Here is a 26,013-nt window from a genome sequence, read left to right as displayed (position 1 = left end):
TTCTCATTCCAGAAGGGACAGACACTAGATCAGCCGCAGACCTCTGCAGCGGTCCCAGAGCAGGTGTATGGACCTGTAGTACCACAAGTCCCAGCAGTGTCTGTGCAGCAGCAAGATGGTGAACTTTCATCTATGGGTCAGGGTGATGCGGTGACCCAGGAGAACTCTAACGTGCTTGAGACTGGGGACACTGTAGGACATTCTGCTGTACCTGAGGGGTTGGAGGATGGAGGGGACCCTCAGTCTATCTGGGAGGTACAGCCACTGGAGGATAACATAGAGGTGGATGAGGGGCAGGGGGTTGTACAAGATAATGTGCGTGACTTCCCCCCTTTAACATCGAACCCCCTTGTAAAGTCAGGTCCCTCTAGATCAGACCCTCCCCCCAATACCCGTAGTGAGCCCCATCCGGAACCTCCTAAAAACGCCTGGAGCTGCGGCGCTCCCTCCTTCACCTCCGGCGCACACTACACAGGGCAGGCGTTCAAAAGGAGGAATGTGGTGCGCTTTAAGAACAGAGGCGCTAAGGAAGATCTCCCAGACAGGAGGTTTGTGGTGCGGGATCTCCTGTGCCACCAGATGGGGTTCTCACCAGATGACATCCTGGCAGTCATCAACCTGCCAGACAGACAGGGCTACGATGTCAGCTTTAAGCTTATGTCAAGTCTGGACAGGTTCTGGGATAAATTCCCCCGGTTCAGGGACACTGATGGCTGGTGTACTTGAAAAAGGAAAAGGTTCGCAGCACATCCAGCAAAATAAAAGCACTTTATTCTTCATTCTTTAAAAAATACATGGTGGGGTGCAAGTAGGCACAAGGGACCTACACGTTTCAGCTTATCTAAGCCTTACTCATGGTATGATAAAAACATGAAGACAACAAACATTAAATGCTCTACAAACACCTGATAATCAGGATACGTGTATCCGGTTGGTGTGGGAACAGAAACAGGTAAGACACATCATGGAGTGATCCATAGGGATCGGGAGCAGGTAAGACACATCATGGAGTGATCCATAGAGATCGAGAGTAGAGGAAAATAGTTCTAAAACAGGTCATGCAAATGTAGGGGCATTATACACAATATTAGAGATCAAACAAAGGTGCAGCACAAAAGAAAACATCAGAAAACAAATATTAAATAAATATTGAGGCATATGCACGATAGAGTGGTAAACATAAATGTTGTAATATATGTATTCATATTTATGGAGCATCTCGATATTAATATATATATGAAAGGTCGTTTTTGGAGTTCATGCCATCAGGATATCTACATCCTAGGGCCAAGATCCAGTATGCCTCCCGTTTTAAAAGCAGTTTTCTCCAATCCCCCCCTCTGGAGGGACAGAAAACCCGTTCAAGTCCCAAAAAACGGAGGGATGAGAAATCTTTATTGTGACGCTCAATAAAATGTTTGGCAGCACCTGAGGCATTGACATCCCCATTTCTAATGTTGGTAATGTGTTGGCTGATTCTAGTTTTCAACTTTTGGACAGTACAGCCAACATATATCTCTATACATTCAGTGCAGCGAATGGAGTAAATGACATGGTGTGTGTCACAGTTCATAAAGGCATTAATTCTCTGCGTTTTCCCTTGACCAATAGGAAAGTCAAGAGTTTTATTTAAAGCATATGTGCACACATTGCACCTAGCTCCTCCGCATTTATAAAACCCTCTAACCGATAGCCAAGTTTTTTCAGTGGATTTAGTTTTTATCATGCTAGGGGACAAAATGTTGGCCAGTGTCTGCCCTCTTTTTGCTACACATCTATGTCCGTCCTGCATAATTTTGTGTAAGATAGTGTCTTGGTTTAAAATAGGAATGTACTTTTGTATTATTCTTTTAACTGCATTATATTGGGGGCTGTAAGCAGTGCTGAAAGTAGGTATATTGTGTTTAATGCCATTGGCATGTCTCCTTTTGTACATATTTCCTTTTAACAATTCCTTTCTGTTAACTTTGTCTGCTTTATGTTGGGCTTCTATCAAAATTTGTTTGGGATAGCCCCTTTTGGAGAGTTTCTGTTCAATTGCAGTGGCCTGTATTTTGTATTCCTCCTCATTGGAGCAAATTCTCCTGGCACGCAAAAATTCACCATATGGAATGGCTTGTATGGTATGAATGGGGTGGCAGCTAGTAGCCGCTAATATGGAGTTGCCTGCCAATGGTTTAGAGAACATGGTGGTGGTAACATGTTCGTCAGTGGGTGATGCAGATAGAAGAATATCAAGAAAATGTATTTTATGGGATGGTTTTTCGTGGGTGAATCTCAAATTGATGTTATTCGTGTTAATATATGTAGCAAAATCATGTATCCTTTTTGTGTCACCCTGCCAAACTAAAATGATGTCATCCACATAACGTCCATAGTAAACAATGTCACTGAAAAAAGGGTTAAAAGTTGAAAAAATGAAGTGTTCCTCCCACCATGCTACAAACAGAATAGCTAAAGATGGCGAGAATTTAGACCCCATAGGGGCTCCACATATTTGCAGAAAATACTCATTATTAAACATGAAAAAATTATTTTTCAGTAGGTAATCGATGGCTGTGATTAGAAACAGTTGTAAATTTGGTTCATAAGCACTGTATTTACCTAAATGGTACTGTATGGCAGTGATCGCCTCCTGATGGGGGATACAAGAATACAGATTGATAATGTCACATGTTGTAAAGCTATAGCGACTATGCCATTTAAAATCTTGGAACATGTTAAGAACATCAGATCCATCCCTGAGAAAACCAAGTGTGCGAAGGACCAGCGGTTGAAGGCATGCATCAACCCATGCACTAAGCCTCTCATTGAGGGATCCAATGCCCGAGATAATAGGTCGAAGGGGGGGCAGGAAAATATTTTTATGGGTCTTAGGTAGACCGTGAAAAATGGGCATGCATGGATTCTCGATGACCAAGTATCTGGCCACTTTGTCACTAATCACTCCAAGCCCCAATCCCTCCGCAATAACTTGGTCCAGTGTACTCTTAACCATATTGGTGGGATTATTGCTTAATAGGTGGTACGTATTATGATCATACAAAATCTGATGAGATAGTTTGATGTATAATCCTGTATCAAACACGACCACCATACCTCCCTTATCCGATTTACGTACGACTATATGGTCGTTTCTCCTTAAATCTTGAATTGCTTTAAATTGTTTAGGGGTCAGGTTGGTGTTGTCGTGACCAGGATTAGACATGGTGTTCCTATTAAGCTCATGCAATTCCATCTCCACCAAATTTTGGAATTGGTCTAGCACTGTAGTTCTGGATTTCAAAGGGTAAAAATTGACATTAGACATAGCTACTTTGACGTTTTCACTTTGCGCAAGAATTGTATCATTATTGCAATCTAAATCTTGTAATACTAACAATGCATTTTGTTCTGCAAAAGTGAGACCTGTGAATTCATTGACATGTGATTCTATATCATGGGAAATACCAGTTGACAGCAAATTGTCCTCGACAAAAAAATGTCTTTTAACTGTAATGGTCCGTACGAACCTATTTACGTCTAATACCGTTTGAAAAAAATCAAAATTCTTAGACGGGACAAAATTTAACCCCTTGGACAGGACCTCTTTTTCATTATTGGACAGGATTGTAGGTGACAAAATTAAAACATTGTCCAGACTTGGAGTGTGGTCATCATTATTCATTTCTTCGACTTCCTGGTTGTATACTGTTTCTCTCCTCCGCAATCCTCGTCGGTTTCGTTTGCCCCGTTTTTTGACACATTTTGAGGTGGTTTATTTTTCGTGTATTTCTTTTTAGCAGCCGATGCATTTTTCCTGGAATCAACTTCTTCACGGGCATCCGAAGTGTCTCCATCTGACGAAGTAAAATTGACTTTTTTCTCATTTTCAGATGACTCCGCCCCTCTTGAATATGATCTTCTTTTCTTTAAAATTGATTTGTATTGATAATTACTCTTGTTTCTGAAATTCTTCCAGTCGTATATCTGATTTTTTGCGAAATCTTCTGTATCTCCTTCATATTTATTACGTTTCGTAGTCATAATGTCCTTTTCCACAGCATCAAGCTCATTTTGTATCTTTGTTTTAAGCTGTAGGAATTCAGTGTCCTCTGAGAAAACTGACATTTTTGTCTCCAAATCCTCGATTTCTTTCCTAATAGTGTCCAGTTTTTCTTCCTCATATGAGACAATAAGAGACATCAACTGCGTTGAGCAATTTGTAAGGATGGCATTCCATTTATTTTGGAACTCTTCATTAAAGACAGTGGTGGGCATCTTATATATTCTTAGACCTCGTGGAATAAGATTTTTCTCGAGGTAGGTTTTTAGCGTATTGTGATCCCACCATACTCTGAGTTCCTGTTTGGAAGACTTTTCCCAATTTCGCAAGGGATCTCTCCAGCCAAACATGGTGGAAACACTATCATCTGAACACTGTCCAAAGACTGCTGCAAGTTTACGTAGTCTCTGTTCGTTCGCCATAGTCGGATTAGTATCCAAAACAGTAGTTTAAAGAAAAAAATGCAAATGCAATATAATAAACTCACACCACCAAGAAAAATTTCATATAGAAAATATTTGATACCGCTACATGTGGCGTATAGCTTCACAGTTCAATATTGAGCGGTGGGACCATAGGTGTATGGAAATACAAGCAGCCAGAAGCTTGAATGCAAAAGTAACAGAGAAAAAACCGAATAGGTAGAGGTTTCACATACCCTGTTGTCCCAGGTGGTGGAGATCAGATGTTTGGAGTGCACGCGAGGCTCTGGCTTGAGCTTGCAACACTTGAAAAAGGAAAAGGTTCGCAGCACATCCAGCAAAATAAAAGCACTTTATGCTTCATTCTTTAAAAAATACATCGTGGGGTGCAAGTAGGCACAAGGAACCTTCGCGTTTCAGCTTATCTAAGCCTTACTCATGGTATGATAAAAACATGATGACAACAAACATTAAATGCTCTACAAACACCTGATAATCAGGATACGTGTATCCGGTTGGTGTGGGAACAGAAACAGGTAAGACACATCATGGAGTGATCCATAGGGATCGGGAGCAGGTAAGACACATCATGGAGTGATCCATAGAGATCGAGAGTAGAGGAAAATAGTTCTAAAACAGGTCATGCAAATGAAGGGGCATTATACACAATATTAGAGATCAAACAAAGGTGCAGCACAAAAGAAAACATCAGAAAACAAATATTAACCCCTTAATGACCGCCCTATCGGGATTCTACGGCGGTCATTAAGGGTACTTCTTCTGACGCGACGCCTTTCTACGGCGCCGCGTCAGAAGAAGATTTCGGGACATCGGGTCAGTATAGTGCCGGTGTCGGGCTGTGATATCACAGCCCAGACCCGGCACTAACACCCGGGATCGGAAAAACTCAGATCCCGGGTGTTTAACCCCTTACACGCCGCGGTCAAGCATGATCGTGGCGTGCAAGTGTGTCCCCCGCGGATCGGACCCCCCCGGTGTGCTTACCGGGGGATCCGATCCCTCCTGCCGCTGCCCCGGGTCCTGACGAGTGACCCGAGGCTGTCGGCTCCTCTTCTTGCCGGGTCCTGCCTTCCTGGCAGGACCCGGCTGTAAGTAACTGAGCATGCGCAGCATGCTCAGTTACTTACACTATACACTGCAATACAAGTGTATTGCAGTGTAAAGGCTTGAATAAGCGATCGGATGATCGCTTATTCAAGCCAAGAAGTAGAAAATGTAAAAAAGTAAAAAAAAAAAAAAATTAAAACTTTTTATAATATAATTAAATAAATAAAATAAAAGTCCCATAATCTCCCCAGTAGCACATAAAATGCATATACAGTAAATAAAACACAAAAACAAACATATTTGGTATCACCGCGTCCGTATTAATCTGTACAATAAATGTAAATCAATATTGAACCCGCTCGGTGAACTACGTAAAAAAAAACTCGGAAAACTTCCCATAATATACAATTTTTCATCAAACACCATCACAAAAAATGTTCTAAAAAGTGATCAAAAAAAGTTACGTTCCCTAATATGATACGACTGAAAAGAACAACTGTTTTCGCAAAAAGTAAGCCCTCAACCAGATCTGACAACAGAAAAATACAGAAGTTATGGCCCTGAAAAGTTGTCAATAGTAAAAACAATGCGATTTTCTCCAATATTGGTTTTGCCCAGGAAAATTAAGCAAAAATAAGAAAAACTATATAAATGAGGTATCACCACAATCGTAGTGAACCAGAGAATAAAGATAAAATATTATTTTTACATTACGGTGAGCGGGGGGGAAAAAAATGCTAACAATCCAAAATAAAAATTGATGATTTTGTTTGTGTCCCCCTTGAAATAGTTAATAAAATCTCAAGAATAAGCTTTAGACTCCCAAAATAAGTTATCTATACATTGTATCTCATTCCATAAAAAATAAGCCCTCATATGTTTGTATTACCAAAAAAAATAAAAATGTATAGGTCGTACAATGTGACAATACAAATCTGCTGTGAATGGCGCCTCCATTCATTCTATACTTGGCCGTGCGCCCGTACAGCAGTTTACCACCACATATGGGGTATCAGTACACTCGGGAGGAATTGGGCATCAAGCGTTGCAGTGCGTTTCATCATTTAATTTATTCAGAAAATTTCAGTTTTTGCCTAAATGAATGTATTTTCCAAAAAAATTCAAAAGTTTCTAAATCGCAGGTCCATATTTTTTAACCCATGTGAAACACTTAAAGGGTTAGTAGACTTAATATAAGTTGTTTTACATACGTTGAGGGGTGAAGTTTCTATAGTGAGGTAATTTATGGGGTTTTACTATTATTTAGGCCTCTCAAAGTCACTTGAAAGCTGAGTTGTCCCTCAATGAAAATAAGAAAAATCGCACCTAAAGTTCTGCACCTCATAACATCCTAGAAAAATGACCGGAAGCATAAATTATCATCCCAACATAAAGCAGATATTCTGTAAATGTTAATTATCAAACGTTTTGGGTAGTTTTACATCTTGTCTGGAAACCATAACATTTCAAACTTGAAAAATGAAGAATTTTTACAAACTTTTGCCAAATTTTCACTTTTTTTCAGAACGAAATGCAAAACTTATCACTTAAATTTTATAACTAACATGAAGTACAATGTATCACGAGAAAACATTCTCAAAATCACCGGGATATGTTAAAGCGTTCCGAAGTTATAACCAATTATCGTGAGACTTGTCAGATTTGAAAAATCGAGTCTGGTCATTGAGCTGAAAACTAGTGTCGGTGATAAGGGGTTAAATAAATATTGAGGCATATGCACGATAGAGAGGTAAACATAAATGTTGTAATATATGTATTCATATTTATGGAGCATCTCGATATTAATATATATATGAAAGGTCATTTTTGGTGTTCATGCCATCAGGATATCTGCATCCTAGGGCCAAGATCCAGTATGCCTCCCGTTTTAAAAGCAGTTTTCTCCAATCCCCCCCTCTGGAGGGACAGAAAACCCGTTCAAGTCCCAAAAAACGGAGGGATGAGAAATCTTTATTGTGACGCTCAATAAAATGTTTGGCAGCACCTGAGGCATTGACATCCCCATTTCTAATGTTGGTATGGCTGGTGTAGGTTTGTGTTTGTCCCCATATCCAGACCAGGTACCGTGGTGGTCAATGTAATATTCTGGAATGAGTCTGTTCCTGCTCAGGACATTCAAGTGTGGCTCAGGCGCCATTGTGATCTGCTGTCAGACCTCACTGATGGTATCAGGACTGGAGGGTGGAAGGTTCTGGTGAAGTTGAGGCAGTTTAACAACATCACCCTGCACCTCCCCAACTCCTTCTAAATAGGCAGAGAAAAGGGCGTCTGCTTCTATCCCGGGCAACCACGAAAGTGCTTTAGGTGTGGTAGGATCGGTCACGTGGCCAAAGTATGTACAGTAGTTAAATGCAACCTGTGCGGGGAGGTCGGCCATCTCAGTGCCACCTGTGAGACGGTCCCATGCAACCTCTGCGGAGAGATGGGCCCCCCGCACAAGGATTGCCCGGAGGCCTGGCATAACATCGCCAGGGACTTTTCTGATGATGAGATGGTGCAGGAGGCAGATGCCTTAGAGGAAGAAGCCTTGGTGTTGGGGCAAATTCTGACCAGGCGGGAGGTACAGGGGTCAGGTGATGCAGAACCTTAGCAGTCAGACAGTGCTCAGGGGAGTGTGGAGGTTGTAACCCACGACCAGCCTCAGGCAGCCACCTCTGTAACATCTACTGAATATGAGGAGGTAAAAAAGAATAAAAGGAAAAAAAAAAGACAAATCCTCCCGTAGGCCTGAGGAGTATAGTGCGGAGCCTAAGACCAGGAGGAAGTCCAGTGGTGATGCCGGGGTCATGGTCCTTTCCAACAGGTTTGATGCTCTATCAGAGTCTGATGGGGACTTTGAAAAAGAGCTGGAAAGAATTGATAATGAGTGTGAGGTGGACACAGGGGATCCGCCACCTAAGAAGAAACCCCCTCCTGTAGATACCGCTGAGGATTCAGACATGGAGACTGGTGGAAGACAGGGGGACTTTGACTCTGACTCATGATGATGGGGGTCACTGCTCTGCTTTTTATCATTGTGAAGGCTGGGTTCTCTCTAAAAGTTGCTTCCAGCAACGTCAACAGCATTAAAGTAAGAAGGACTAGACACGCCGTATATGACCACCTGAGATATCTGGACGCTGATGTTATCTTCCTGCAGGAGACCCGTCTGACCACCTTAGGGCATCTCCGTGAGGCTGAGCGTGAGTGGCGGTCTGGTCCTTCTTACTGGTCACTGGCTGTGGAGCCGTACGCCGGGGTCGCCATATTATTTAACACCACAGACGTGACGGTGCACAGGCTGACGGAGGTCGCTATGGGGAGGTGCCTGCTGCTAGAGGTGACCATCCATGGTAGGCGGCTCCGGCTGATCAACATCTATGGCCCACAGACAGTGACCGAGAGAATCCAGCTGTTCAATGAGGTGAAGCAGCATTTATTTACCTCTATCCTTGTAGTAATGGCGGGTGACTTTAATGTTGTCATGACTTCAGGTGACAGGTCCTCAGGCAGAGCAGTGGTCAGGGACTCCAGGGTCCTACAGAGCATAATATGACAGGCAAACCTACGTGATGTATTTCCCTTGGACGGGAGGAAGCGTCGGTACACCTATACGTGTGCTGACAGGCACAGCAGGATTGATATGGCATTTGTGAGTCCCTCAGAGAATGTTAGTGGTATAAGCGAGAAGGTTGTCCCATATTCTGACCATCTGGCCTTATTGTTTTCCATGGGAGCTCTAACCGCTCGGATATTGGTCGGGGGTTATGGAGACTCAATTCTAGCATCCTGGATGATGCCTATGTCCAGAATTGTATCCACTCCCTTTTTCAGGACCAGCTCCAGAGAGTAGACTTCTATGACAACATATCTGACTGGTGGGAGAACGTCAAGGAGGAGATCCGGTCCCTCTTGAAGAGACTGTCAGTGAAGAAGGGTAAGAATAAGTACAGCCAGTATCTCAAGCTGCGGAAAGAATTGGAGTCACTGTATTCGGCGGGAGGGGGGGACAAACAAAAAATTGACCGACTGAAGTCTGAAATAAAACAGTATCAGTACAGCCTCTACACGTCCCTGGTTATCGAGCGGGATTACGGAAAACTGGGCGTTCCTGATCCGTATGAAAATTGCCGGGAACGTGTGGCCAAGAAATCGATCACAGGTCTCACTGACTCCCAGGGAGTTTTGCAGGAATCTAGAGAGGGTATCCTGGGGGTGGTGAGATCCTACTATGCTGAGTTATTTCAGAAGAAGGTTTTGGATAAAGAGAAAATGGCTCAATTCTTGGAGGCAACTTCAGGCCCTGACACTAGAGATTTGGACTTTTCTCCTTTGACAGCAGGAATAACAGAGGAGGAGGTTAAAGAGGCCATTGATAAGTTACATCTGAAGAAGGCACCAGGTCCTGATGGTATTACATGTGAATTCTATAAGAAGTTCAGAGACCTCTTAGACCCGATTCTTGTGGATGTGTTTACCAATTGTCTAGAAAATCACCTGATGCCTCCATCCATGAGAGTATCCTATCTTATTCTGCTGTGTAAAGGTAAGGAGCCTAGTGACATCAAGAACTGGAGGCCGATCGCCCTGTTGAATGTCGACAGGAAGATTCTGGCAAAAATTCTGTTTTCTAGATTAGTCTGTTTGTCCCTGGCACTGTTGGCAGGCTCTCAGTACGGCACAGTAAGAGGGGGGAACATCTCTGGAGCGGTCATCTCGATAAGAGAGATGTTTGAGAGATGTAAAGCCCTGAGGTGTGGGAGATATGTTGTAGGTCTGGACCAGACTAAAGCCTTTGACATGGTTGATCACGATTATCTATGGGCCACTTTATCAAAGTACGGTATTCCGGGACAATTTATAGATTGGCTGAGAACTTTGTACAGAGAGACGAAGAGTTTTCCTCTGATCAATGGTTGGCAGGGGGACACTTTCGGAGTAGAGGCAGGGGTGCGACAGGGCTGTCCCCTGAGTCCACTGCTGTATGTGTTTGCCATCGATCCGTTCCTGAGATCACTGCAGCGGTGTGATTTTCAGGGGGTGCCGGTCCCCCATTGCTTGCCTTTGAAGGTAGTCGCCTACGCGGATGATGTGACTGTTGTGATATCTGAACCTCGTGAGGTGGAGATGTTGTCTGCAGCCATCAGAAGTTACTCAGAGGCCTCCGGGTCTCTGCTTAATCTTGAGAAGAGTCAAGCTTTCTGGACATTGGATGCTGCTCCTGACTTTGATCTGCCACAATTCGCCAAGGCCTCCACCCATATTAAGATTCTTGGGGTGAAATTTGGGAGGGAAGATAATGCCAAACTAAATTGGGAAGAGAAGTTGGAAACCGGAAATGTAAAGGTTCAGCGATGGAAGAACTGGAGGCTGACCTATAGAGAAAGGGTTACTCTGATGAAGACCTGGTCCCTGTCTTCCTCTACGTCTCTGTCGTCTTTCCTTTGCCAGAATCTTTCTCCGCTAGGCTCTTTAGCCTGTTCTTCCAGCTTTTATGGGGGAACAGGTTGAACCCAGTTAAAAGAGGGATCACCTACCTGCAGAGGAGAGAGGGTGGACTGGATATGTTAAATCCAAGGGTATTTTTTGACTCCATGTTTCTGAAAGTAAATTTTGGTTGGCTGGACTCAAATAATGGTCTCCAGTGGGTAAGTAGTGTTAGGGACTGCATATTGCCTTTTGCAGAGTCTTGGGTGCGAGGCGGCAGTCTCAAGAGGGGCCGATGGACTCCTGGCTTCCTCCCCCAGTATCTAGAGTATGGTCTCAGGTGTTTGAAGAAGTGGAGGCTAGACAAGACATTTTTGCAGAATAGGACCAGGAAGGACCTTTATACCAATATCTGTAGGACCTTCTATGCTGTTCAGCCAGCTCTGAGGGACTGCACAACGGCCACCCTGCAGGAGAGTCTGAGGTTCCTCAATAGTCCGAGGCTTTCCGCAAAGCTCTATGATATTGCCTGGTTGTCCTTGCATGGGAGGCTCTTTGTTAGGGGCAATTTAAAATTCTTGAGTCTCTCTGAGCGTTTGTGCTCCTTGGGATGTCAGCAGGAGGAGACCATGGAGCATTTTACCACCGAGTGCCCGGGAGGGAGGCAGATATGGCAGGAGGTGTCCCGCAGACTCAAAATAGGAAGACTGCAGTCTCTGACCTACCCAGAGATCATCTATGGGGTGACACCACAGGTAGCCGGCATAGACCAAGGGACCATGTACCTGATCATCAGTACAATTAAATACTAACACTGGCACACCAGGACCAGAGTGTCTGCACACAGCGAGTCCTTCCAGCCCATGACCGCTGTAACCCAAATATTATCAGAGCTGAGGTGGATACGATCCATAGAGGTTAAAAAAACTGGTAATAATGTTAAGTTATGGAGGAACATATGTCTGGGGTAATTCTTCAAGTAATTATATTAATTTCCACATTTTTCTTTTTGCCAGTGATGGACTTTTTGAGTTAAGATTATTATGAATTTATTATTTTCTGATCTGTATGATATTTGTTAATTAACTGTTTGTTCATTCTGAGGAGAATGTATTGTAATATTTTCTGTTTGTTTATACTAATAAAAATTGCCCCCTATGTACCAGAATATAACTACTATAAAACTGCCCTCTATGTACCAGAATATAAATACTATAATACTGCCTCCTATGTACCAGAATATAACTACTATAAAACTGCCCTCTATGTACCAGAATATAAATACTATAATACTGCCTCCTATGTACCAGAATATAAATACTATAATACTGCCCCCTATGTACAAGAATATAACTACAATAGTACTGCCACCTATGTACAAGAATATAACTACTATAATACTGCCCCATATGTACAAGAATATAACTACTATAATACTGCCCCCTATGTACAAGAATATAACTAGTATAATAGTGCCTCCTATGTTCAGGAATAAAACTACTATAATACTGCCTCCTATGTACAAGAATATAACTACTGTAATACTGCGCCCTATGTACAGGAATATAACTACTATAATACTGCGCCCTATGTACAGGAATATAACTGCTATAATACTGCCCCCTATGTACAAGAATATAACTACTATAATACTGCGCCCTATGTAGAGGAATATGACAAGTATAATACTGCCCCCTATGTACAAGAATATAACTACTATAATACTGCCTCCTATGTACAAGAATATAACTACTATAATACTGCCCTCTATGTACAAGAATATAACTACTATAATACTGCCCTCTATGTACCAGAATATAACTACTATAATACTGCCTCCTATGTACCAGAATATAAATACTATAATACTGCCCCCTATGTACAAGAATATAACTACTATAATACTGCCCTCTATGTACCAGAATATAACTACTATAATACTGCCTCCTATGTAACAGAATATAACTACTATAATACTGCCCTCTATGTACCAGAATATAAATACTATAATACTGCCTCCTATGTACCAGAATATAAATACTATAATACTGCCCCCTATGTACAAGAATATAACTACTATAGTACTGCCCCCTATGTACAAGAATATAACTACTATAATACTGCCCCCTATGTACAAGAATATAACTACTATAATACTGCCCCCTATGTACAAGAATATAACTAGTATAATACTGCCTCCTATGTTCAGGAATAAAACTACTATAATACTGCCTCCTATGTACAAGAATATAACTACTGTAATACTGTGCCCTATGTACAGGAATATAACTACTATAATACTGCCCCCTATGTACAGGAATATAACTGCTATAATACTGCCCCCTATGTACAAGAATATAACTACTATAATACTGTGCCCTATGTAGAGGAATACAACAAGTATAATACTGCCCCCTATGTACAAGAATATAACTACTATAATACTGCCCCCTATGTACAAGAATATAACTACTATAATACTGCCCCCTATGTACAGGATATAACTACTATAATACTGCCCCCTATGTACAAGAATATAACTACTATAATACTGCCCTCTATGTACAAGAATATAACTACTATAATACTGCCCTCTATGTACCAGAATATAACTACTATAATACTGCCCCCTATGTACAGGAATATAACTACTATAATACTGCCTCCTATGTACAAGAATATAACTACTATAATACTGCCCTCTATGTACAAGAATATAACTACTATAATACTGCCTCCTATGTACCAGAATATAAATACTATAATACTGCCCCCTATGTACAAGAATATAACTACTATCATACTGCCCTCTATGTACCAGAATATAACTACTATAATACTGCCTCCTATGTACCAGAATATAACTACTATAATACTGCCCTCTATGTACCAGAATATAAATACTATAATACTGCCTCCTATGTACCAGAATATAAATACTATAATACTGCCCCCTATGTACAAGAATATAACTACTATAGTACTGCCCCCTATGTACAAGAATATAACTACTATAATACTGCCCCCTATGTACAAGAATATAACTAGTATAATACTGCCTCCTATGTTCAGGAATAAAACTACTATAATACTGCCTCCTATGTACAAGAATATAACTACTGTAATACTGTGCCCTATGTACAGGAATATAACTACTATAATACTGCCCCCTATGTACAGGAATATAACTGCTATAATACTGCCCCCTATGTACAAGAATATAACTACTATAATACTGCGCCCTATGTAGATGAATATAACAAGTATAATACTGCCCCCTATGTACAAGAATATAACTACTATAATACTGCCCTCTATGTACCAGAATATAAAACCTATAATACTGCCTCCTATGTACCAGAATATAAATACTATAATACTGCCCCCTATGTACAAGAATATAACTACTATAGTACTGCGCCCTGTGTACAAGAATATAACTACTATAATACTGCCCCCTATGTACAAGAATATAACTACTATAGTACTGCGCCCTGTGTACAAGAATATAACTACTATAATACTGCCCCCTATGTACAAGAATATAACTACTATAATACTGCCCTCTATGTACCAGAATATAACTACTATAATACTGCCTCCTATGTACCAGAATATAAATACTATAATACTGCCCCCTATGTACAAGAATATAATAACTATAGTACTGCCCCCTATGTACAAGAATATAACTACTATAATACTGCCCCCTATGTACAAGAATATAACTACTATAATACTGCCACCTATGTACAAGAATATAAATACTATAATACTGCCGCCTATGTACAAGAATATAACTACTATAATACTGCCCCCTATGTACAAGAATATAACTAGTATAATACTGCCCCCTATGTACAAGAATATAACTACTATAATACTGCCCCCTATGTACAAGAATATAAGTACTATATTACTGCCCCCTATGTAATAGAATATAACTACTATAATACTGCCCCCTATGTACCAGAATATAACTACTATAATACTGCCCCCTATGTACAAGAACATAACTAGTATAATACTGCCCCCTATATAAAAGAATATAACTAGTATAATACTGCCCCCTATGTACAAGAATATAACTACTATAATACTGCCCCCTATGTACAAGAATATAACTACTATAATACTGCCCCCTATGTACAAGAATATAACTACTATAATACTGCCCCCTATGTACAGGAATATAACTACTATAATACTGCCTCCTATGTACAAGAATATAACTAGTATAATACTGCCCCCTATGTACAAGAATATAACTACTATAATACTGCCCCCTATGTACAAGAACATAACTAGTATAATACTGCCCCCTATATAAAAGAATATAACTAGTATAATACTGCCCCCTATGTACAAGAATATAACTACTATAATACTGCCCCCTATGTACAAGAATATAACTACTATAATACTGCCCCCTATGTACAAGAATATAACTACTATAATACTGCCCCCTATGTACAGGAATATAACTACTATAATACTGTCTCCTATGTACAGGGATATAACTACTATAATACTGCCCCCTATGTACCAGAATATAAATACTATAATACTGCCCCCTATGTACAAGAATATAACTACTATAGTACTGCCCCCTATGTACAAGAATATAACTACTATAATACTGCCCCCTATGTACAAGAATATAACTAGTATAATACTGCCCCCTATGTTCAAGAATATATAACTACTATAATACTGCCCCCTATGTACAAGAATATAACTGCTATAGTACTGCCCCTATGTACAAGAATATAACAAGTATAATACTGCCCCCTATGTACAAGAATATAACTACTATAATACTGCGCCCTGTGTACAAGAATATAACTACTATAATACTGCCCCCTATGTACAAGAATATAACTACTATAATACTGCCCTCTATGTACAAGAATATAACTACTATAATACTGCCCCTATGTACAAGAATATAAATACTATAATACTGCCCCCTATGTACAAGAATATAACTGCTATAATACTGCCCCCTATGTACAAGAATATAACTCCTATAATACTGCCCCCTATGTACAAGAATATAACTCCTATAATACTGCCCCCTATGTACAAGAATATAACGGCTATAATACTGCCCCCTATGTACAAGTATATAACTAGTATAATACTGCCCCCTATGTACAAGAATATAACTAGTATAATACTGCCCCCTATGTACAAGAATATAACTACTATAATACTGCCCCTATGTACAAATATATAACTACTATAATACTGCCTCCTTTGTACAAGAATATAACTACTATAATACTGCCCCCTATGTACAGGAATATAACTACTATAATACAGCCCCCTATGTACAAGAATAGAACTCCTATAATACTGCCCCCTATGTACAAGAATATAACTACTATAATACTGCCCCCTATGTACAAGAATATAACTACTATAATACTGCCCCCTATGTACAAGAATATAACTACTATAATACTGTTTCCTATGTACAAGAATATAACTACTATAATACTGCCCCCTATGTACAAGAATATAACTCCTATAATACTGCCCCCTATGTACAAGAATATAACGACTATAATACTGCCCCCTATGTACAAGTATATAACTAGTATAATACTGCCCCCTATGTACAAGAATATAACTAGTATAATACTGCCCCCTATGTACAAGAATATAACTACTATAATACTGCCCCCTATGTACAAATATATAACTACTATAATACTGCCTCCTTTGTACAAGAATATAACTACTATAATACTGCCCCCTATGTACAGGAATATAACTACTATAATACAGCCCCCTATGTACAAGAATAGAACTCCTATAATACTGCCCCCTATGTACAAGAATATAACTACTATAATACTGCCCCCTATGTACAAGAATATAACTACTATAATACTGCCCCCTATGTACAAGAATATAACTACTATAATACTGCTCCCTATGTACAAGAATATAACTACTATAATACTGCCCCCTATGTACAAGAATATAACTACTATAATACTGCCCCCTATGTACAAGAATATAACTACTATAATACTGCCCCCTATGTACAGGAATATAACTACTATAATACTGTCCCCTATGTACAGGAATATAACTAGTATAATACTGCACCCTTATGTACACGAATATAACTAGTATAATACTGCCCCCTATGTACAAGAATATAACTACTATAATACTGCCCCCTATGTACAAGAATATAACTACTATAATACTGCCCCCTATGTACAAGAATATAACTACTATAATACTGCCCCCTATGTACAAGAATATAACTACTATAATCCTGCCCCCTATGTACAAGAATATAACTACTATAATCCTGCCTCCTAGAGGTGAGGTTGTGTGTGGTGAGAGCTCTTGACCCTCCTCATGTCTGGAGCAAGCCCAGGGCGGGGCCACCCTTGGTGGGGAGATTCCCCAAGCGAGGCCCAGGCTTCCAGGCCTAAACCAGGTGAAAAATCCCAGACAACTCTAAAGATGGATGCAAATCCAAAAGTTATCAGTAAGCAAGAGAATCGACTGAATTGCAGTAAAGTTGAGAAGAATGTTGAAGTGAAGAAAGTGAGTACAGCAAGCAGAGAAGAAAGTTCCTCACCAGTCCAGCGTGGAGGAGCACAGGTGATGCAGATTGTCAGAGCAGCAGCAGGTGCACAGCCCTCCACTCCTGCACCCAGGCAGAGGAGAACATCCATAGAGAAACAAACCCTGCAAGAAAACCTGCAGCAGAGACATGTGGTGACCAGCATGGCCGCTCCAGGCCGCACCAGATCTGCTGTGAAGCCGCAACATGTCCCTGCAAAGGCCGGTGCAAGCAGCAAGCCTGGAGATGTGACACACAAGGAGACGGGTGGATGCACTCAGCCTGGAGGACTACAGCGACCAGCACGGCAGGTGAAGGAGACCACCCGAGCGCCTGAGCTGCAGTTGGCGGAGGAGATCCCAGCACTGGTAAGGAGGATGGGGGAGCTAAGTCACCACAAACAGATGCTGCAAATGCAAATAGACTGTATGTATTCACTAAAAACTGCACACCCTGAGAGTAGCGCCCTGTATGACTCCAAGCTGCACTCACTGAGCAAAGAGCTGGCGGTGGTGGTGGGAGAGATGGACTGTGTTCTGGAGAAGATGGGGCCTCTATCTGAGTCCTATAGGAACAAGGAACGCTTTGCCAGACAGAACATTGCGTCTATGTCCAGACCCTCTGACGCTGCGTCAGTGTCCAGCATGTCCCCTGATGAGAGAGGAACACGTCCCATACTACAAGCCCCAAGCTTTGTGTTTCATGAGGGCGAGAAGGGAAAACAGCAGCTGCAAAGGTCTGCAGCCGTCCATCAGCAGGAGCAGGAGGCACTACACCGCAGCAGGAGCAGGCACAGGCACCACAAGTCCCAGGAGGCACTACACCGCAGCAGGACAGTGGACATACACCTATGTGTCCGGGTGATGTGGTGATCCAGGACTGTTCTACTGCTGGAGCAGACACTGGGGACACTGGTGGTCATCATGATGTTCCTGAGGGGTTGGGGCATGGAGGCGGGGATACTCAATCTGTATGGGATTTGCAGTCACCTGAGGATAACATAGAGGTGGATGGGGGAAAGGGGGTTGTAGAGGACAATGTAAGTGACTTCCCCCCATAACATCGAGCCCCCCAGTTGAGTCAGGTCCCTCTAGATCAGACCCTCCCCCCAATACCCGGAGTGAACCCCGTCATGAACCTCCCAGAAATGCCTGGAGCCGCGGCGCTCCCTCCTTCACAACGCACAATACTCAGGGCAGGCATTTAAGAGGAGGAACGTGGTGCGCTTTAAGAACAGAGGCGCTAAGGAAGATCTCCTGGATAGGAGGTTTGTGGTGCGGGATCTCCTGTGCAGCCAAATGATATCCTGGCGGTCATAAACCTGCCAGACAGACAGGGCTATGATGTCAGCTTTAAGCTTATGTCTAGTCTGGAAAGGTTCTGGGATAAACTCCCCCGGTTCAGGGACACTGATGGTTGGAGCAAGTTCGTGTTTGTCCCCATATCCAGGCCAGGTACCGTGGTGTTAAATATAATATTCTGGAACGAGTCAGTTCCCCCTCAGGATGTTCTAGTGTGGCTCAGGCGCCATTGTGATCTTGTGTCTGACCTCACTAAGAACAGAGACGCCGACGGTATCTGGACTGGTGGGTGGAAGGTTCTGGTAAAACTGAGACAGTACAATAATATCACCCTACACCTCCCCAACAGCTTCTTTATAGGGAGAGAGAAAGGCGTCTGCTTCTATCCCGGGCAACCAAGAAAGTGCTTCAAGTGCGGAAAGATTGGGCACGTGGCCAATATATGCACAGTGATAAAGTGTAACCTGTGCGGGGAGGTCGGCCATCTCAGTGCCACCTGTGACAGGGTGAAATGTAACCTCTGTGGAGAGATGGGCCACCCGCACAAGGACTGCCCGGAGGTCTGGCATAACATCGCCAGGGACTTCTCAGATGATGAGATGGTGCAGGAGGCAGACGCCTTAGAGGAGGAGGCCTTGGTGTCAGGGCAAATTTTGACCAGGAGGGAGGTACAGGAGTCAGGTGATACTGCGCCAGAACCTCAGATGTCGGATAGTGCTCAGGGGAGTATGGGAGTGGTAATTCAGGAGCAGCCTCAGGCAGCCACCTCTGTAGCACCTGGTGAATATGAGGAGGTTAAAAAAAAACAAGAGAAAGAAAAAAGATAAATCCTCCCGTAAACCAGAGGAAGAGTGCAACTTAGGTCCAAAAACCAGGAAAAAGTCCAGTGGTGATGCCGGGGTCATGGTCCTATCTAACAGATATGATGTTCTGTCTGAGTCAGAAGGTGATTATGAGCGCGAGTTACAGCGCATTGATAATGAGTGTGAGGTGGACACAGGAGACCCCCCAACTAAGAAGAAGCCCCCTCCTGTAGAGGCTGCTGAGGAGTCAGACATGGAGACTGGTGGTAGACAAGGAGACTCTGACTCTGACATATGATGATGGGGGTCGCTGCTCTGCTCTTTATCATTGTGATGGCTGGGTTCTCTCTAAAAGTTGCTTCTAGCAACGTCAACAGCATTAAAGTAAGAAGGACCAAACACGCAGTATATGACCACCTAAGATATTTGGGCGCTGATGTCATCTTCCTGCAGGAGACCCGTCTGACCACCTTAGGGCATCTCCGTGAGGCTGAGCGTGAGTGGCGGTCTGGTCCTTCTTACTGGTCACTGGCTGTGGAGCCGTACGGCGGAGTCGCCATACTGTTTAACACCACAGATGTGACAGTGCACAGGCTGACGGAGGTCGCTATGGGGAGGTGCCTGGTGTTAGAGGTGACCATCCATGGTAGGCGGCTCCGGCTGATCAACATCTATGGCCCACAGACAGTGACTGAGAGAATCCAGCTGTTTAATGAGGTAAAACAATATCTTTTTACCTCGATCCTTGTAGTAATGGCGGGCGACTTTAATGTTACTTTGACATCGGGTGACTGGTCCTCGGGCAGAGCAGTGGTCAGAGACTCCAAAGTCCTACAGAACATCGTATCACTGGCCCATTTATGTGATGTGTTCACCCTGGACGGGAGTAAACCTAAATATACCTACACATGTGCTGACAGGAACAGTAGGATTGACATGGCGTTTGTAAGTCCTTCAGAGACTGTTAGTGGGATGAGCGAGAGAGTCGTCCCATATTCTGACCATCTTGTCTTATTGTTTCACCTAGGCGCCACTAACCGCTCTGATATTGGTTGGGGGCTATGGAGGCTTAATTCCAGCATCCTGGATGATGCCTATGTCCAGAATTGTATCCACTCCCTTTTTCAGGACCAGCTCCAGAGACAAGACTTCTATGACAACATATCTGACTGGTGGGAGAACGTCAAGGAGCAGATCAGGTCCCTCTTGAAGAGACTGTCAGTAAAGAAGGGTAAGAGTAAGTACAGCCAGTATCTCAAGCTGCAGAAAGAATTGGAGTCACTGTATTCGGCGGGAGGGGGGGACAAACAAAAGATTGACCGACTGAAGTCTGAAATAAAGCAGTATCAGTACAGCCGCTACACGTCCCTGGTAATTGAAAGAGATTACGGGAAACTAGGAGTTCCTGATCCGTATGAAAATTGCCGGGAACGTGTGGCCAAGAAATCGATCACAGGTCTCACTGACTCCCAGGGAGTTTTGCAGGAATCTCGGGAGGGTATCCTGGGGGTGGTGAGATCCTACTATGCTGAGTTATTTCAGAAGTAGGTTTTGGATAAAGAGAAAATGGCTCAATTCTTGGAGGCAACTCCAGGCCCTGACAGCAGGAATAACAGAGGAGGAGGTTAAAGAGGCCATTGATAAGTTACATCTGAAGAAGGCACCAGGTCCTGATGGAATAACATGTGAATTTTATAAGAAATTTAGAGACCTCTTAGCCCCGATCCTTGTGGATGTATTTACTAATTGTCTAGAAAATCACCTGATGCCTCCATCCATGAGAGTGTCCTCCCTTATTCTGCTGTCTAAAGGAAAAGAGCCTAGTGACATCAAGAACTGGAGGCCGATCGCGCTCTTGAATGTCGACAGGAAAATTCTGGCAAAAATTCTATTCTCTAGGTTAGTCTGTTTGTCCCCAGCACTGTTGGCTCTCAGTACGGCACAGTAAGAGGGTGGAACATCTCTGGAGCGGTCATCTCGATAAGAGAGATGTTTGAGAGATGTAAAGCTCTGAGGTGTGGGAGATATGTTGTAGGTCTGGACCAGGCTAAAGCCTTTGACAGGGTTGATCACGATTATCTATGGTCCACTTTGTCAAAGTACGGTATTCCGGGACAATTTATAGATTGGCTGAGAACTTTGTACAGAGAGGCGAAGAGCTTTCCTCTGATCAATGGTTGGCAGGGGGACACTTTTGAAGTAGAGGCGGGGGTGCGACAGGGCTGCCCCCTGAGTCCACTGCTGTATGTGTTTGCCATAGACTTGTTTCTGTGATCACTGCAGCAGTGTGATTTTCAGGGGGTGCCGGTCCCCCATTGCTTGCCTTTGAAGGTAGTCGCCTATGCGGATGCTGTGACTGTGGTGATATCTGAACCTCGTGAGGTGGAGATGTTGTCTGCAGCCATCAGAAGTTACTCAGAGGCCTCCGGGTCTCTGGTCAACCTTGAGAAGAGTCAAGCTTTCTGGACATTGGATGCTGCTCCTGGCTTTGATCTGCCACAATTAGCCAAGGCCTCCACCCATATTAAGATCCTTGGGGTGAAATTTGGGAGGGAAGATAATGCCAAACTAAATTGGGAAGAGAAGTTGGAAACCGGAAATGCAAAAGTTCAGCGATGGAAGAACTGGAGGCTGACCTATAGAGAAAGGGTTACTCTGCTGAAGACTTACCTGGTCCCTGTCTTCCTCTACGTCTCTGTCGTCTTTCCTTTGCCAGAATCTTTCTCCGTTAGGCTCTTTAGCCTGTTCTTCCAACTTTTATGGGAGAACAGGTTGAACCCAGTAAAAAGAGGGATCACCTACCTGCAGAGGAGAGAGGGTGGACTGGATATGTTAAATCCAAGGGTCTTCTTTGACTCCATGTTTCTGAAAGTAAATTTTGGTTTCCTGGACTCAAATGATGGTCTCCTGTGGGTAAGTAGTGTCAGGGACTGGATATTGCCTCTTGCAGAGTCTTGGGTGTGAGGCGGCAGTCTCAAGAGGGGCCGATGGACTCCTGGCTTCCTCCCCCAGTATCTGGAGTATGGACTCAGGTGCATGAAAAAGTGGAGAATAGATAAGACCTATCTGGAGAATAAGACCAGGAAGGACCTTTATATGAGTGTCTGTAGATCATTTTATACATTACAGCCAGCTCTGAGGGACTGCACAACGGCCACCCTGCAGGAGAGTCTGAAGTTTCTGAATAGTCCTAGGCTTCCTGCAAAATTATTTGACATTGCCTGGTTGTCCCTGCATGGGAGGCTCTTTGTTAGGGGCAATTTAAAATTCCTGAGCGTCTCTGACCGTATGTGCCCCTTATGTGCCACCAAGAGGAGACCATGGAGCATTTTACCACCGAGTGCCCGGGAGGGAGGCGGATATGGCAGGAGGTGTCCCGCAGGCTGAAAATACCATGTCTGCAGTCTCTTAGATACCCAGAGATCATCTATGGGGTAACACCACATGGAGATGGCATCAACAGGAAGACCATGTACCTCATTATAACCACCATAAAGTATTACCACTGGCACAACAGGACCCGAGTCTCCATCCACAGCGAGACCTTCCAGCACATGACCCCAGTCACACTTATAATGTCTGAGCTCCGGTGGATCCGATCCATAGAGATAGGGAAAAGAGATGGGAATAGAAAGTTATGGAGGAATTTATGTCTGGACTAATGCATCGTGTAATTATGTTTAATCCTTTTCCCTTTAACCAATGATGGACATTTAAGTTACTTATTATACATTTATTTATTCATTTCAATGTATGATTTCTGTTAAATTCTGATTGGAATGTACCATGTATTTGGTTTGTTTATACTAATAAAAATTGCCCCCTATGTACAGGAATATAACTGCTATAATACTGCCCCCTATGTACAAGAATATAACTACTATAATACTGCGCCCTTTGTACAGGAATATAACAAGTATAATACTGCCCCCTATGTACAAGAATATAACTACTATAATACTGCCCCCTATGTACAGGAATATAACAAGTATAATACTGCCCCCTATGTACAAGAATATAACTACTATAATACTGCCCCCTATGTACAAGAATATAACTACTATAATACTGCCCCTATGTACAAGAATATAACTACTATAATACTGCCTCCTATGTACAAGAATATAACTACTATAATACTGCCCCTATGTACAAGAATATAACTACTATAATACTGCCCCCTATGTACAAGAATATAACTACTATAATACTGCCGACTATGTACACGAATATAACTACTATAATACTGCCCCCTATGTACAAGAATATAACTACTATAATACTGCCCCCTATGTACAAGAATATAACTACTATAATACTGCCCCCTATGTACAAGAATATAACTACTATAATACTGCCCCTATGTACAAGAATATAACTACTATAATACTGCCTCCTATGTACAAGAATATAACTACTATAATACTGCCCCTATGTACAAGAATATAACTACTATAATACTGCCCCCTATGTACAAGAATATAACTACTATAATACTGCCCCCTATGTACAAGAATATAACTACTAAAATACTGCCCCCCATGTACAGGAATATAAATACTATAATACTGCCCCTATGTACAGGAATATAACTACTATAATACTGCTCCCTATGCACAAGAATATAACTACTTTAATACTGCCCCCTATGTACAAGAATATAACTACTATAATACTGCCCCCTATGTACAAGAATATAACTACTATAATACTGCTCCCTATGTACAAGAATATAACTACTATAATACTGTTCCCTATGTACAAGAATATAACTACTATAATACTGCCCCCTATGTACAAGAATATAACTACTATAATACTGCCCCCTATGTACAAGAATATAACTACTATAATACTGCCCCCTATGTACAGGAATATAACTACTATAATACTGTCCCCTATGTACAGGAATATAACTAGTATAATACTGCACCCTTATGTACACGAATATAACTAGTATAATACTGCCCCCTATGTACAAGAATATAACTACTATAATACTGCCCCCTATGTACAGGAATATAACTACTATAATACTGCCCCCTATGTACAAAAATATAACTAGTATAATACTGCACCCTTATGTACAAGAATATAACTACTATAATACTGCTCCCTATGTACAGGAATATAACTACTATAATACTGCTCCCTATGTACAGGAATATAACTACTATAATACTGCCCCCTATGTCCAGGAATATAACTGCTATAATACTACCCCCTATGTACAAGAATATAACTACTATAATACTGCCCCCTATGTACAAGAATATAACTACTATAATACTGCTCCCTATGTACAAGAATATAACTACTATAATACTGCCCCCTATGTACAAGAATATAACTACTATAATACTGCCCCCTATGTACAAGAATATAACTACTATAATACTGCCCCCTATGTACAAGAATATAAATACTATAATACTGCCCCCTGTGTACAGGAATATAACTACTATAATACTGCCCCCTATGTACAAGAATATAACTACTATAATACTGCCCCCTATACAAGATATTTCCATGGAAAATATTAATCTACAGTGCTGTGCAGAGGAGCAGTACACAAACCCTTTAGATACACAACAATCAACCCTATAACTTTAAAATTTTTCCATGTATATACCATATATATTCGAGTATAAGCCAAGTTTTTCACTATAAAAAACTTGCTGAAAAACTCTAACTCGGCTTATACTAAAGTCTAGAAAAAAAACAAACAAGTGGCTGGCGGCCTGTACACCACAGGGGTTGGCGGGCTGTACACCACAGGGGTTGGCGGGCTGCATACCACAGGGCTGGCGGGCTGTATACTACAGGGGCTGGTTGGCTGTATACCACAAGGGCTGGTTGGCTGTATACCACAGGGGCTGGCGGGCTGTATACTACAGGGGCTGGTTGGCTGTATACCACAAGGGCTGGTGGGCTGTATACCACAGGGGCTGGCGGGCTGTATACCACAGGGGCTGGCGGGCTGTATACTACAGGGGCTGGTTGGCTGTATACCACAAGGGCTGGTGGGCTGTATACCACAGGGGCTGGGGGGCTGTATACCACAGGGGCTGGCGGGCTGTATACCACAGGGGCTGGCGGGCTGTATACCACAGGGGCTGGCGGGCTGTATACCACAAGGGCGGGTGGGCTGTATACCACAGGGGCTGGCGGGCTGTATACTACAGGGGCTGGCGGGCTGTATACCACAGGGGCTGGCGGGCTGTATACCACAGGGGCTGGCGGGCTGTATACCACAGGGGCTGGGCAGGCTGTATACTATAGGGGCTGGGCAGGCTGTATACTACAGGGGCTGGCGGGCTGTATACTACAGGGGCTGGCGGGCTGTATACTACAG

General features: G+C 42.6%; 1 long non-coding RNA gene across 1 annotated transcript in view; it reads right to left on the bottom strand.

Annotated features, from left to right (window-relative positions):
* Window positions 1-17,648, bottom strand: part of LOC140071411 (uncharacterized) — a 33,459-nt gene extending 15,811 nt beyond the window's left edge. Inside the window, exon 1 of the long non-coding RNA XR_011849127.1 lies at window positions 17,570-17,648. This is a non-coding gene — a long non-coding RNA (uncharacterized lncRNA). The remainder of the gene's footprint in view (window positions 1-17,569) is intronic.
* Between the last annotated feature and the right edge of the window lie 8,365 nt (window positions 17,649-26,013).

The sequence above is a fragment of the Engystomops pustulosus genome, chromosome 7 (assembly GCF_040894005.1).
Source record: "Engystomops pustulosus chromosome 7, aEngPut4.maternal, whole genome shotgun sequence".
In the NCBI taxonomy this organism is placed as follows: Eukaryota; Metazoa; Chordata; class Amphibia; order Anura; family Leptodactylidae; genus Engystomops; species Engystomops pustulosus.
Note: the sequence above shows the minus strand (reverse complement) of the source record. Positions and strands in the feature narration are given on the sequence as shown.